Source organism: Schistocerca cancellata, chromosome 9 (genome assembly GCF_023864275.1).
Source record: "Schistocerca cancellata isolate TAMUIC-IGC-003103 chromosome 9, iqSchCanc2.1, whole genome shotgun sequence".
Lineage (NCBI taxonomy): Eukaryota > Metazoa > Arthropoda > Insecta > Orthoptera > Acrididae > Schistocerca > Schistocerca cancellata.
This window is the reverse complement of record NC_064634.1, coordinates 345,315,581-345,331,366: the sequence shown is the minus strand read 5'-3', so window position 1 is coordinate 345,331,366 and position 15,786 is coordinate 345,315,581. Positions and strand designations below refer to the sequence as shown.

General features: G+C 41.9%; 1 protein-coding gene across 1 annotated transcript in view; it reads right to left on the bottom strand.

Annotated features, from left to right (window-relative positions):
• LOC126101404 (uncharacterized) overlaps positions 1 to 15,456 on the bottom strand; it is a 104,065-nt gene extending 88,609 nt beyond the window's left edge. The window contains exons 1-2 of the mRNA XM_049912067.1: positions 15,326 to 15,456; positions 2,312 to 2,442 (exon numbers count right to left, since the gene is read on the bottom strand). The gene's annotated coding sequence lies outside the window, so the exon portion shown is untranslated. The remainder of the gene's footprint in view (positions 1 to 2,311; positions 2,443 to 15,325) is intronic.
• Between the last annotated feature and the right edge of the window lie 330 nt (positions 15,457 to 15,786).

Below are 15,786 nucleotides of genomic sequence, written 5' to 3'. Positions count from 1 at the left end.
CAAGAGTAATTTATAGTAATTTGGTGCTCGTCACCCCAGGCGTTAAATGTCATAAGGGTTACATCCAATCAGCCTAATGACCTCAAAAGTGTGTATTCAAAACTAATACCATTTGTTCTCATCATTTTTTCTTGTCACTCCCTCCATATCATGAGTAAAGGAGCTATAGGTGTCCTAACTTGAACAGTGTGTTGCTCCCTCTCCACCTAAACGACAATGTTTTGGTTTTCAGTCCAAAGACTTGTTTGATACAGCTCTCCAAAATAGTTGACCAGTGTAAGTCTCTTCATCTATGTGTAACTACTGCAAGCTTTATCCACTTCTACTTGTTCATTGTATCAGGCTTAATTCTCCTCCCCCCCTCCCCCCGCACTGTTCTTAGTTCTTACCATATACATTTCTATTCCAATATGTCTTGGCGTGTATCCAATCAACCTCTTGTTATTTAGTCAACTTGTGCCATAAATTTCTTTTCTTCCTAATTTGGTTCAGTACCTTTTAATTAGTTACCCAGACAATCCAGAATTCTCCAGCAGAACCATATTTCCAAAGCAATTCTCCTCTTCCCTCATGTAGGATCACACACCAAAAAAATATTTTCTAAAAGTCTTCCCAATATATAAAAAGCAGAGTGTATGTATCTGTCTGTTATCTCCTTACAAATCGCTGGATAGATTTAAACCAAATTTGATACTGAAACAGCAGGCCTTACAAGTATCAGCACTGTGAGGTTTATTATCTCCTAGCTCCAATAGGAGTGAGGATACCAGCAAAAATATGTTTCTTCCAGCCCCTGGTGTACAGGGTGCCCTGCATGACAGGCACGTTGTGTGAGAATAGTATCGGCATGCCAAATCAACTTGCTTTACAGGGTTGCCTACATGCCAGCGACAAGAAATGGTTCTCCGTGTGTTTGAGTAGTATCGGCCTGATTTATGCACAAAATTTGCATGGCAGCCTGCACATCAAGGGCAAATAAATTGTTTTCAAATCTCTGATGTGTGGCCTGCCAGCATGACAGGCATGTTGTGGGCAGTAGCATCGACTTTTTTTTTTTTTTTAACTATATGGCAGGGGCTACAGGTGCTGATGAGGATAGCTGAGGACGGGTTGAGATGGATAGAGGAAGGGATGGACAGAGCGAGGGGGAGGAGGAAAGACAAAGAGAGAGGAGGAGATGGAAAGAGAAAAGGGGAGGAGAATATGGTTAGAGGGAGAGAGGAGGAAGATATGGTCAGAGAGAGGGGGAAGAAGTCATGGTCAAAGAGACAGGGTGGAGAAAATGGACAAAGAGAAGTGGAGGAGGAGATGAACGGGCAGAGAGAGAGGGGGAGGAGACCGATACAGGTGTGAGGATAAGGTAGGCAGAGAGAGTGGGAGCAGGAAGCATGTTCAATATATGTGTTAAACACATGCCCGGGCCAAGCCACAAGGAAAAGGCTAGTAATCACTATACTGAGTTATGGTTCTGTCTGTAGTGACAAGGATGTAAAACACAAACTTTCTTAGCTTCTGTACCTGTGATACAATGATGTAGTTATGTTCATAAAATGTGCATTGTTGATTGCCATCTAATCCAGCTTTGGAGTTCAACCTTTATGTTTCAGGGGAAACTGCAAGTGTGCCTTACTGTCTGTACAGCACTCTATCATTTCTAATATAATATAAAGTAATATAATATAAAGTAATATATTCACCCAAGTGGTGGCAGGGGAACACACACACACACACACACACACACACACACACACACAAGGATTTAACTTTTACCAGCTTTGGGAGCCAGTGGCTCCTTCTTCTGGCAGATGAACTGAAGAGGAAGGAAGAGGGGTGGAGGAAAAGGACTGGAGAGGTTTAGCGAAAGGGCTACAGTTCAGAAAAGTCAGCCAGAACCCCAAACCCAGGTCAGGGGAGACTTACTGGATGGGATAAGAAGGAAATATATCATTTCTGGTACAGGAGGATATTATTAAGGATTTACTATCTGATTGTGTCACTTACTCCTAGAAGAAGAAGAAGAAGAAGAAGAGAAAAAGCTTAAAAGCTAACATGAATTCTTTATTGGCATTTAGCTAACTAAGCATTTTCGTTAGGATTGAAAGTAACACACACACACACACACACACACACACACACACACACACACACACACACACACACACAAACACAGTAATTTAGGCCTATTAACCAAACAACAAAAGCACTTAGATTTACTAAAAAACAGCTATGAAGTCTACATGATATTGCTCTCTCATGTACACATTAGCAGTTGTCTACCTTTCTTGAAGTGAACTAGAGCAAGAATACTCACCACTGTGGTGCTTCAATCAGAAGGGCCTACTGCCAGACAGCAATAGCAGAGGAGTTAGCAAAAGCATTTGAAGTAATGGGAATATGCCCATTCAGCTTTAATGTTTATTTGTTGGAGTGGTGTGCTCCTTCCTGCAAACAGCGAGACACAAACTGCAGCTCAGATCACTGAATACAAAACAACACTGGAGACACCAGCAAGCATAGGAAATCCAACCATGAACTTTCCCGGGATTACTAGAATTACGTGCCACAAGTGCGCACACCCATTTCTGGCATCTGCCTTTGGCCGAAATCATCATCAATTGACAGAAGGACACGAAGGGCACAGAAATTGGAAATCCTATCATCACTGCTGGAGAATTCTCTCAAACAGAAACAAAAAGATAAAAAGTAGAAGGAAAACAGAAGGGAAGAGGGGAAAAAGACAACTTTATCATCTAGATCTGAATAACATTCTGCAAAAAGAATATTCTTCCTAGTTCCTCATAAAATGGGTTCAGCAAAAAGCATTCCCTCAGGGTGTGACTGTTATTTTAATGATGACAGTGTGATAAATGTACATAATAGTGGCACGAGGACTATACAGATTAGAAAAGTGCAGGATGTTACAACGTGTCACTTGTTATATAGCTATAACTTTTATTAACTGCAGCAGAACTGCAACATCAATATAAAATGATATTTGACTTCTACCCACTTGTTTAATATTTATAACAAACAGTATAATGCCAACAGTAATGTGGACTCATTCATGTACAGTAAAAGTATATTACTGAAGCATGTTTGCATACAGTTGCTCTAAGCCCTGCCAAAATCTAGTTGTAACTAACTGTATTAATGTGAAAATTATTGCTAGTGGCAGGCATTCTTGACCCTTGATTAACTGACTAAAACACTGTTTGATCCAAAAAACCAGCCACAGTTGAATATCTGATCCGTGTCTGCAAAACATAGCCTGTTTTGTAGCCAGAGGTGAGTCTTGCATAACAATTACTGCCACAGCCATTACTTAAGTGCTGCTCTCTTGTGGTTAAATAATTTCAGTGGTCTTCCGCCTTTGCGCAGCGACCGGAAAGAAATAAAATATACAGATATTGAACAAGTACCAACTGTTTTCGATTCTGTCATAGTGCAATGATCAGAACCACATGAAAATTTTATTTGGTATTTTCTCAGCATGGAATTACTTCTGCTTTGATGATTTTTTTTTTTTGCACAATGGTTATTTTTTACGTATTATAAATTAACTCTGTTTTTGAGTTTGCTAAGAACTATAATTAACATCAAAACATTTTGGGAAACCAGTAACTTTTACCACAGTTTTTTGTGCTGTCTTCACAGAAATCTAGTTTTGTGTATTTGCTTCAATTCATAAATGGAATTAGCAAACTTTTTAGCTCAACAGAATAAAAGATAATCAGCAGGTTTTATTTAAAGCTATTTGTTCACTGCCTTGTAATACATTGCACCAGTCAAAATGCAGACCCACTGTGAATGTTTTCTCGAACATGGGAGGAGTTGGCTGACATTTGTAAGCATCTGGGCATCACCCTATCTACTATCAAATGATTGGCAGCTGCTACGAATCAGTGTGCTGGAAGAGCTCCCGAGAGTCACGTACCTGTCATACATGTACCAGAGGTGTCTCAGACACTGTCGTCTCCTGTGGGTTCAGTCTTCTTTACAGAAAATACAGAATCTGTAACTACTGTCCATTTGACTGCGAGTAGTGTGTCAATGGTAGATCTAGGCATCCCGTGCAGGGTGGACGGGAACCAGGGAGGACTCAGAGTGTTGTATTGATTCCCCCCTAATCAACAACTCTGAGGTGCTGTCTTTCACTGAAACCTGAAAGTGAGACTCACTTCACTTGTTTTGAGGAAACCTGTTTGTCCGGTATCAGGAGGGGGCAAACACTAAAGGGTGGAGGTCTATTAATCGTCTGCACTTCAAACGTACTGTGAATAATGGTATCCCTAAGGGAAATGGCAGCAAGGGAAAGGAAAGGACACCAGATGCACTCAGTGTGTATGCCTGAGGGCCTCATTAAACTTGAGGCTACTCCAGCAGTCATTGAGGGAACAGGGCACAACCCACTGTAGATTGTGGCACGTGTTGGACCAAATGACGGCTCCAGGGTCATTCTTGAGTCATTCCAGTGACTGGCAGAGGAGGCTGAAATACCAGCCTTGGCATGGAGTTTCAATGAAGCTCACAATTTGCAGCATTGTCCCCAGAACTGGTTTTGGCTCTTTGGTTCTGAGTTGATTGAAAGGACTGAACCTGACACTTCAAAGGTTCTGTGACAAGTTAGGCTGTGACTTCCTGGACTTGCGCAATAGGGTTGAGAACTGTAGGGTCCCCCTTAATAGGTCAGGTGAGCACAACACATCAGAGGCTGCTACTCAGGTAGCTGACTGTGTGTGGGTTGCATGAAAGGGTTTTTAGATTAGGCAACTCTCCATCCAATTCATATAATGATAGCTGTAGGAAACCCACAAGTATCAGTGTGATATCGAAACAAATGCCTCACACAGGAGAAAGTGTACCATCCTAATGGTAAACTGCCTGAGGCATTCACAAAAAAGTGCCAGAGTTTGAAGCGCTCATGAGAAGCGGGCAAGATCACATAATACTAGGCACAGAAAGCTGGTTGAAACCTGAAATTGGTAGCAGTTAGATTTTGGGGAAAATTTTAAGTATATATCAAAAGGACAGGCAAATGGAAAATGAATGCAGTGTATTTGTCGCAACAGACGAGAAACTCATGTCCACTGAAATAGAAATTGAAGCAGCATGTGAGACTGTTTGAGCAAGACTCAGTATCAGGGGGTGGGCATAAAATGATAATTGGGTCTTTCTATCACCCACCAGACTCATCTCCTGAGGTCACCGAAAACTTTAGAGAAAACCTCAGTTCACTTGCACGTAAATTCCCTAATCATACAGTAATCATCAGTGGAGACTTTAATCATCCAACAATTTTCTTGGGAAAATTACAGTTTTGTTAGTAGTGACCGTGGTAAAACATGCTGCAAAACTTTATTGATTGCCTTCTCTGACAACTACGTACAAGGGTGGTTTGAAAAGTTCTTGGAACGGAATAGAAAAAGGTATTTACATCACTGAAACTTTTTTTTATTTTTCAATGTAGATTAATGCACTTGGTCCAATGATGTTCCAGTGCCTTGATCCTATCTCGAAAGGGAGTTTCCTCCAGGCCTGCAAAATAGTTGTTGTCAACTCCAGCTATTAATTCTTCATTTGAGTGAATCTTCGTCCACCAAGAAAAATTTTCAGTTTTGGAAAGAGACGGAAGTCTGGCGGAGCAGAATAAGGCAGGTGTGGCAACAATTAATACATTAGTTCATGTAATTTTGCCTTTGCAACGACACTTGTGCGGACAGGCATTGTCTTTATGGAAGGTAACTTTCCTCCTAGCTAAACCAGGCCTTTTTTTCATGTATCTTTTGTTGTAATTTGTCCATGAGGTTAGCACAGTATTCTCCAGTAATTGTTTGCCCAGTGGGAGATAATCTACTAACAGAATCCCCTACATATACCAAAACACTGATGCCAAGACGTTTCCTGCCAAAGGAATTGTCTTTGCTTTCTTTGGTGGCGGAGAAACATCATGTCTCCACTGCTTTGTCTGTTGTTTTGTCTTTGGGGTACAGCAGTGCACCCAAGTTTCATCTGTGGTCACAAACTGGCACAAAAAATCTTGTTCGTTTCTCCTAAAACGGGCCAAACATTGTTCCGAATGTCCTTTCTCACGTGTTTTTGATGCAGCGTCAAGAGTCGCGGCACCCATCTTGCAGATAATTTTTTCATTTCTGATTCTTCAGTTAAAATGTGATATACCCTTTCAGATGACATCTGGCAAGCTTGAGGAATTTCACACACTTTCAATCAGCTATCCTCCATGACCAATTTGTGCACTTTTGCAATGATTTCTGGAGTAGTGACACATCCTGGCCGACTACTGCACGAATAATTATCTAAGCTCTCTCAACCAAATTTAAATTCATTTTTCCACTTGGTAACAGTTTAATATGAAGGAGCACAGTCCCCCAGTGTATTCTGGAAATTGACATGAATATCCTTTGCTTTCATATGTTTCTTTATGAAGTACTTAATCACTGCTCGAATCTCATTTTTTTTTCCATCTTCGCGAATAACTACTCGGCAACAACAACAGTGCCACGTCACTGCCACAACTCTCTTCCAAGAGCACTAACATGGCATGCGTTTACAGGCAACAGTCCAATGAATATCACTTGAACAACTCGTTGCGCTAGCACTGACCTCTCATGGTAATTCTGAAAACTTTTCAAACACCCTCGTAGAACATATAGTTAGGAACCCCACTCATGATGGAAATATGCTGGATCTAATAGCAACAAATAGACTTGACCTCTTTGATGATGTGCACATCGAAACTGGTATCAGTGACCATGACGCAGTTATGGCAACAATGATTACCACAGTGCAAAGGGCGACTAAAAAAAGCAGTTCAGTAACGTAGATAAAATTCTAGTAGTGTCATACCCCAGTGAGGAACTTGATACTTTCAGCATGGGGCAGGAGCATGTAGAGGAACTCTGGCTCAAGTTTAAAAGAACAACTGACCATGCACTGGATAGATATGTACCCAGTAGAGCAATTCACAACGGAAGGGAAAAACTTCTAAAGACACAGAGATTACTACATACTAGGTGTAAGACAAAGCATAGGGCTGTAGACAGAGAAATGCTGAATGAATCCTCAAAGCCAACCAGCATGGATTTCGAAAACATCGATCATGTGAAACCCAACTTGCATTTTACCCACATGACATGCTGAAAGCTTTGGAATAACCTGCAGATGCAGTATTTCTTGATTTTCAAAAAGCATTTGACTCAGTACCACACCTACGCTTATTGTCAAAAGTACGACCATATGGGGTATCTAGTGAAATTTGTGACTGGATTGAAAACGTTTTGGTAGAGATAACACAGCATGTTATCCTGGATGAAGAATAATCAACGTCAGATATATAAGTAACTTCAAGTGTGTGCCAGGGAAGTGTGTTGGGACCCTTGCTGTTCAAGTTGTATAATAGTGACCTTGCATACAACATTAACCTTACCAAGATCTGACTGAATGTTTATGCAGCTTCTTTCAGATGGTAATTTATTATTTATTGTATGCCTATATGATAGCAACATACTGTAAAAATTTCAACATTGATATCTGACTGTGAACAAAGATATGATTTTTTGAAAATGAGGAGATAAATCACATTACTCTACAACTGATCTTATGGCTTGGGTAGCTCAGTTGGTAGAGCACTTGCCCGCGAAAGGCAAAGGTCCCAAGTTCAAGTCTCGGTCCGCCACACAGTTTTAATCTGCCAGGAAGTTTCATATCAGCGCACACTCCACTGCAGAGTGAAAATCTCATTCTGGAAATTATCTCCTGCACTTTTCCAGTGTCACACGATCTTACATCGCTAACTACGAACCTCTCCCCACCCCCATACTTTCTCCGTTCTATGCCTGTTCGCACCCACTAAGTCCACCTCATCCAGTCACATCTGGCGTCCCCCTTACGCTTACCCGCCCTCAAATCTGCTAACCACAGTAATATACATATATTTATTATTGATTAGTTATTCTCGACTTGACCCTTCACTTCTCGCCAATTTTAGTGAGTTTTCGCCTTCCACTATTGTCGTCTTCCTCAGATTTCATCTCGTTGTTCCCCCCCTCCCCCCTTTGTGTATCCACTTCATCCTTTTCGTACTTTTCACACGTATTTAGGTGTATTTTTGCGTAATTTTTCGTATGTAATTCTACTTTATTACGTAATTTTTCGCATATTTTGCACCACCATGGATCCTTGCTCCTTCTACCTGCGTCAATACAGAAAAGTTTCCTTATCCCTAGCCAGATCCCAGTCCCACATACTGTTCTGCATTGTTGCTTGGCTCATGAAATCCCCCCTAATGGCCTTACCCATCTCTGGTTGCCACCCCTCCTTCCACAATGACCTCCACCTGCTCAGATTCCGCCAATCCTTAGACCTCACCAACATAGTCCTGGAAAACCATATCAACCAAGCCCAATCCTCCTTGCAGTACCTTCTCTCCTCCGCAAAATTCTCCTGCTATGTAATACCAAATTCCTGGAACCCGTAACTCACATTGAAACTCTTGACCTGCAGGAACTTGAGCAACATGTACAACGCCACCTCAAAAAGCTCTCCATCCTACTCACTTCCTACTCTCGCCTCGGAGTACTGCTGTCCACCACTTTTACAACCTCCAAACCTCCCCCACGCCCCCTCGTAGCTGACAAACCCTGTCTCGCTGACCTGCTACACTTACTCCACCCTCCAAAACTTCCTCCCACCACCACACAGAACCCAGAGCCTAAACAGACCCTCCAGAAGCCTTAGCCTCACAGAAATATCAGACCTTTCAAAAGGCCACACCGTTTGTCCCACTCCCAAATTCAACCATGCTGGACTAGTTAAAGACCTTCTCTCCTTCTCCCGGACCCTACAGTGGAAACACTTTTTCGCCACCAACCCGACCAATCACACTCAACCAAAGACCAATATTGAACCTTGCCTAACTCCATTCACTCCTCCATCCAACCGTGATCCACCCCCACTGCCTCTAAACCACCCCCTGTTAACTTTCCAGAATTTCTTAACCTCGAACCTTGCATCAACATCATTCCCCAAATCCCTCAACATGCAAACTAATCTTACATCTGCAGAAAGAACCGTAGTGCACCATGTAAAAACAGATCCCGACCTTATAAACCTAACTGCTGGCAAAAGCTCCACCACCATTGTCTTGAACCGCAAGAATTACGTGGTGGAAGGACTCCATCAGCTGTCAGATACTTCCACCTACTAACCATGCCACAGTGATCGCATTCCAGTAATCCAAAAGGATCTCCAGTCACTACTCAAATCCTTAGGTCCATCCCAGAACATCTCCCCAGAGTCCATCTCTCTACTTACCCCTACCACTCCCCGCACTCCCACCTTCTACAGGCTTCCTAAAGTCCATAAACCCAACCATCCAGGACTTCCCATTGTGGCCGGTTACTGTGCCCCCACTGGAAGAATCTCTGCTCTCGTAGACCAACACCTTCAACCTATTGCCCGGAACCTATCCTATATCAAAGATACCAACCATTTCCTCAACCGACTCTCCACAGTTCCTGTCCCTTTACCACACGGTGCCCTGCTCGTCACTATTGATGCCACCTCCCTGTACACTAACATTCCTAATGCCCATGGCCTTACAGCTATCAAACATTACTTTTCCAGATGCCCTATGGATTCCAAACCAACAACCTCCTTCCTAGTCTCCATGACCAACTATATCCTGACCCACAATTACTTCTCCTTTGAAGGCATTACCTACAAACAAATCCGTAGTACAGCTATGGACACCCGTATGGCACCATCCTATGCTAACCTATTCATGAGCCACCTAGAGGAATCCTTCCTAAAAACCCGGAATCCTAAACTCCTCACCTGGTTCAGATTCACTGATGACATCTGTGCTATCTGGATTGAAGGCGAGGACACCTTATTCACATTCCTCCAGACCCTCAACAACTTCTCCCCCATTTGCTTCACCTGGTCCTACTCAACCCAACAAGCCATCTTCCTAGATGTTGACCTTCACCTCAGAGATGGCTACATCAGTACCTCTGTCCATATCAAACCTACTAACCACCAGCAACACCTCCACTTCGACAGTTGCCACCCATTCCATACAGCCTAGCCAATCATGGCCGTCGCATCTACAGTGACGAGCAGTCCCTCTCAAAATATACCGAGGATCTCACTGAAGCCTTCACTGACCGTAATTAACCTCCCATCCTTGTACAAAAACAAATTTTCTGCGCCTTATCTTCCCAGTCTCCCACCAACTCCCAAAGTCCCACAGTCCAGTCACAAAGGAGCATTCCCCTCGTAACTCAGTACCATCCAGGACTGGAGCAACTGAATTACATTCTCCGCCAGTGTTTCGATTACCTCTTGTCATGCCCTGAAATGAGAAATGTCCTGCCCACTATCGTTCCCACCCCTCCTACCGTGCTATTCCGCTGTACACCAAACCTACACAATATACTCATCCATCCTTACACAACCCCTGCTCCCAATCCCTTACCACATGGCTCATACCCCTGTAATAGACCTAGATTCAAGACCTGTCCCATACATCCTTCTACCACCACCTACTCCAGCCCGGTCACTAACATCACCTATCCCATCAGAGGCAGGGCTACATGTGAAACCAGTAATGTGATTTACAAGCTAAGCTGCAACCTCTGTGCTGCATTCTATGCAGGCATGACAACCAACAAGCTGTCTGTCCGCATGAACGGCCACCGACAAACTGTGGCCAAAAAAAACAAGTGGACCACCCTGTTGCTGAACACACTGCCAAACATATCCCTCATCTCAATGACTGCTTCACAGCCTGTGCCATATCGATCCTTCCCACCAACACCAGCTTTTCTGAATTGCACAGGTGGGAACTTTCCCTGCAATACATCCTACATTCCCGTAATCCTCCTGGCCTCAACCTTCGTTAGTCACTGTCCTCACCCATCCAGCCTCCTCCCTGTTCCCATTCCAGCACTACACAGCCATCATTTCACCGCCACACCCAGCCTTTTAATTTCTTTTACTTCTCTCCTTTCCACTACTTACCCCCTCCAGCATCTTCTCTCCTGCCCTCTGTCTAAACTGCAACACATCACTGTCTGCCACTCCCAACATATTATCCCTCCCTCTCTCCGCCACAGCCTCCTCCTCACCCCCACCCAGTCACCACTCCCATCATGCACTGGTGCTGCTGTTCGCAGTGTGGTTTCAGTTCTCTGAGACTGCAGATGTGTGTGCAAGTTGCGTTTACGTGTGTGTGTGTGTGTGTGTGTGTGTGTGTGTGTGTGTGTGTGTGTGTGTGTGTGTGTCTACTGCTGACAAACGCCTCAATGGCCGAAAGATTTAATTGTGTGAATCTTTTTGTTGTGCCTATCGTGACTCAGCATCTCCGCTATATGGTGAGTAACAACTTTCCTTCTCTGGTATTATTACAGTCCATCCTGGATTTTCCATTGTTTGATTGTAAAGCCACAGTCTGTTTGCTTTTTTCCATTCTTCTGAAAATAATTTGTGTCGGTATTTTGCAACCGTGACTTATTAAACAGATAGTTCAGTAATATTCACAGCTGTCAGAATTTGCATTCTTTGGAACTGGAATTATTACAAATTGTTTAAGTCTGAGGGTATTTCGCCTGCCTCATAGATCTTTCAAACCAGGTGGAATAGTTCTGTCATGGTTGGCTGTCCCAAAGATATCAGCAGTTCTGATAGAAGGTAGTGTAGTCAAGGGGCCTTGTTTCGGCTTAGGTCTTCTTCTTGCAGAATCACATCATCTACCTCATCTCCATCTACTTCCTCTTCCTTCTCTATAATATTGCGTTCAAGTTTGTTTCCTTTATATAGGCCCCTGTATAGTGTCTCAATTTTATCATCACTTATGTAAATGTCAAAATATCAACAGCTTCTTTGATTATTCTGCAGTAAGTTGTTGTTCATTGCAGTTTTTTTTTTTTTTTGGGGGGGGGGGGGGGAGGGAGGGGGGTAGGGGAGAGACTGTCATAGTCTAGCCCACAATCCTGATTGTTGACAAGAGGTTATCATTGTCCACGTAATCATCTTTTATGAAGGTCTAAATAGTTCCCAAGCTGTAAGCAGTAGTCAATCAGAGTTTGGTCACATCATTTGACTACTACTTCATTCACTCTCACAAAGCAAGGCTGCTTACTCTTTAGTAGACTCACTTTTGAGGTTCCTAAATTGCTTAAGGTTAATTGCATGATGGGTCTTACGGAATATAACAAGGCAATATCTTGAGCTTTTTTTGTCCACAATGGCCCTATTGTAAGTAAAAAATTAAACAATAACCTGTCTTTCACCTCAAGATTCAAGTGCCATTCGGAAGTATGCCCTTACATGCAGTATGTAAGATGGCTCAGGGTGCAGTGCAGCCGACGTAGAATCTGCACTACTATCTTCACTGCTTTGTCAATACCAATCTAAACTGTTCAGTTGCTTTAAGATTTTGTGTGTTATTGGTGTTTATGATTTTTCCCAATTCATCAAAATATTGTGTAAAATACCTGTACAAACAAAGGTCTTCACAGCAACCATTTTGGAAAGTCAATAATTAAACACAGATGAATAATGAATGACTTGGAGACAGCTACTATGGTAACCACTGAAGTTGAATCTTGTTTTCACATTCCCTATGGGAACAATATGTAGAGTGCTGCAGTATTATCATAGAATTCTCACTTAATACTGGTCTTTGAAACACTATAAGCACTCTTTCATTGGATAATCACCTGAAGATCCCATTTGTCTTAGTTTAGAAGGCAAGTTCTATTGTTATGCGTCGCCAATTTAGCTTTATTGTTGAATTTTTTAAGGAATTCCAATACGGAAGTTTGTGACAGTATTGTCTGTTGCTGGGAAAATCAAGGTCCTCAGTACAGGAAATTACATGCATTTGTGGGGTATAAGTGAATGGTTGGACATTTTTGCAGATATGATATGTGGTCTGATCTGATGACATCACTGTGTTCATTCATTTTTGACTTACAATATTTATATGCACTTAGTAACATGATCTATGAGTGAGGCTGGGAACTTTTCAGACCACCACCATTAGATTTTGTTACAGAATGATAAGAGCTCAGTTTATTAATGCATTTGCTGTGCCTCTTTCTGTGTACTATGAACAATGTCTGTCAACCTCACTGAAGGTCAATTTGGGGTCCTGAGAAATGTTGGAATACGCGACGCAATTCTGATCCCACAACTTATCTTAGAAGATAGGTTGAAGAAGGACAACCTACATCTGCAGGTTTTGTACACCTAGAGGAAGCTTCTGACAGTGCTGACTGGAATACACTCTTTGAAATTCTGAGGGTGTTTTTGTTGTGGTCTTCAGTCCTGAGACTGGTTTGATGCAGCTCTCTGAGGTTAGCAGCGGTCAAATACAATCAGTGAAAGGCTTATACAACTTGTACACAAACCAGACACCAGTCCAGCATGAAAGGGTAGCACTGGCTGGGAAGGGAGTGAGATAGGTTTGTAGCCTATTACTGACATTGTTCAATCTTTACATTGAGTAAGCAGTAAATAGAGGCAGAGAAAACTCTGAAGAAGCATTAAAGTTCGGGGAGAAGAAATAAAGCCTTTTTAGGTTTGCTAGTGACACTGTAACTCTGTCAGATAACGTCAAAAGACTGGGAAGTGAAGTTGAACAGACCTGACAGTGTCTTGTAAGTAAGCTATGAAACGAACATTAATAAAAGCGGAACGATGGTACTGGAATATAGCCAAAGTAAATCAGGAATTATACTAGGAATGAGAAACAACTCATAGATGAATTTTGCTATTTGGGCAATAAAGTAACTGAAGATGGGCAAAATAGAAAGGTCATAAAACATACACTTTCTACAGCAACAAAAAGGTTTCTGAAGAAGAGAGAGTTATTAACATCAAATATAAATTTAAGTGTTTGGAAGACTTTTCTGAAGGTATTTATCTGGAGTGCAGCCTTGGATGGAATTGAAATGTGGTCAATAAGCAGTCAACACAACAAAATACAACAACCTTAAGAAATATGGCGCTACAAAACAACAATACTGAGGAGATATCGAATAGAACTGGCGTGAAAAGAAATTTGTGTTATAACTTGAGTAAAAGAAGGGATTGGATGACAGGACACATTCCCACATTCTGAGGGACACATTTACACGTTCTGAAATATCAAGAAAACATCAATTTAGTAGGGACACAGGGGTGAGTGTGTGTGTGTGTGGGGCGGGGTGGGGGGGAGGGGAGGGGAGGGGGACAGCACTGGTAGAAAGGGGAGGGGAGGGGAGGGGGACAGCACTGGTAGAAAGGGGAGGGGAGGGGAGGGGAGGGGGACAGCACTGGTAGAACAAGAGACATGTTCAGTAAGCAGGTTCAAATTCAAATGTATGTGTGTCAACAGTTATTTGGAGAACAGGTTTCCACTGGATACAGTAGCATGGAGAGCTGGAACATAGCAGTCTTCAGACTGAAGACAAGAACACTAAATTTCAACTCAGTGACGAAAGCTTTCGGTCAATGAGTATGTTTAAAAACATTTCTTTGCGAGGATGAAAACAAGTAGGGCACCCAGCACATCCCAACTTTGGCAGCCTAGGTGATTGGTTTATTGTCGCCTTTTACACAGAACATAGCTGTCAAAATTAATCTCCGACTGATTTCGAATATTTCTTGTTAAATACTCCAATAGAATGCTTGGGACGAGTCAAACAGATAGCCACATTTTAAAATTCTGTACAAAATATGAACAGAAATACGAAAAATAATACTGCCACGTCTATTCGAGGTATGGGGATCACAAACTACGAGCCTGCATTAAAACACAGCACTAACACAAACAGATAAGATCATTTTCTATAAATGTTATAAACTATTGCAGATAGAAAGGAAACATTTCTAGTTATTGGCATTTACTGTGGAGCATAACCGTAATCTCTTGTTAAGCTGTGGAATGGGACAGTTTAGAGTTTTCATCCACTTCCGCAGCGAAAAATATGGGAAAATGCTGACAATAACTTACATTATCTTAAGCCACAATAAAAAGATATTTCACTGTTTTCCGTGGTCCGAATGGTCTTCGTCGAAGGCGTTAACGGCACTTCACGCTCACTTTATGACAGGCACACACATACAGACACATGATCTCTATAAGTGTGTTTAAAACAGGTGCAGAATAAAGAAACACAAGAACCTACCACAAACAACGTATAACAATTTTATTGTAAGATTAGATGTTTTCGAAATACACGCACAGAACCAATTTCTCTAACTTCACAAATAAATTGTAATTTACAGCACAATAAGACTTTTTCATTAAATTACTTACCGCTTTTCAACGTTTTATGGCATTTAAATTCATTTATGTTTCATTCAAATTTGTTTGGTTTTCCCAACAACACATAACACTGTCACAAACATATGGGTTGGAATATCTTTGAGAATCCAACAATAAGGCTGTGGCAGCACAACCATTGAAAACTGGCACAATGCAAACGACATAACTTACTTTCTCGAATTAAGTCCGATTAAAACACATGTTTGAGTTAGCTAGTTAGTCAGTCTAATACTTCTCTACTTTGTGAATTCAAAAAGTGCTTTAGAGAGTTAATTGCTGAATTTATTGAAATATAGAGAAGTCACACATGTTTGTAGAAAATTAAGACCAAGGATTACAGCGATCCAGATAATAAGACAGCTGCTCGTAAGTTTTTAATACAAAAAACAAGAGATGTTGACCCTACAGCAAGCTGCAGCTTTAGGGAGGATAACGTCAGTGTAAATTTAACC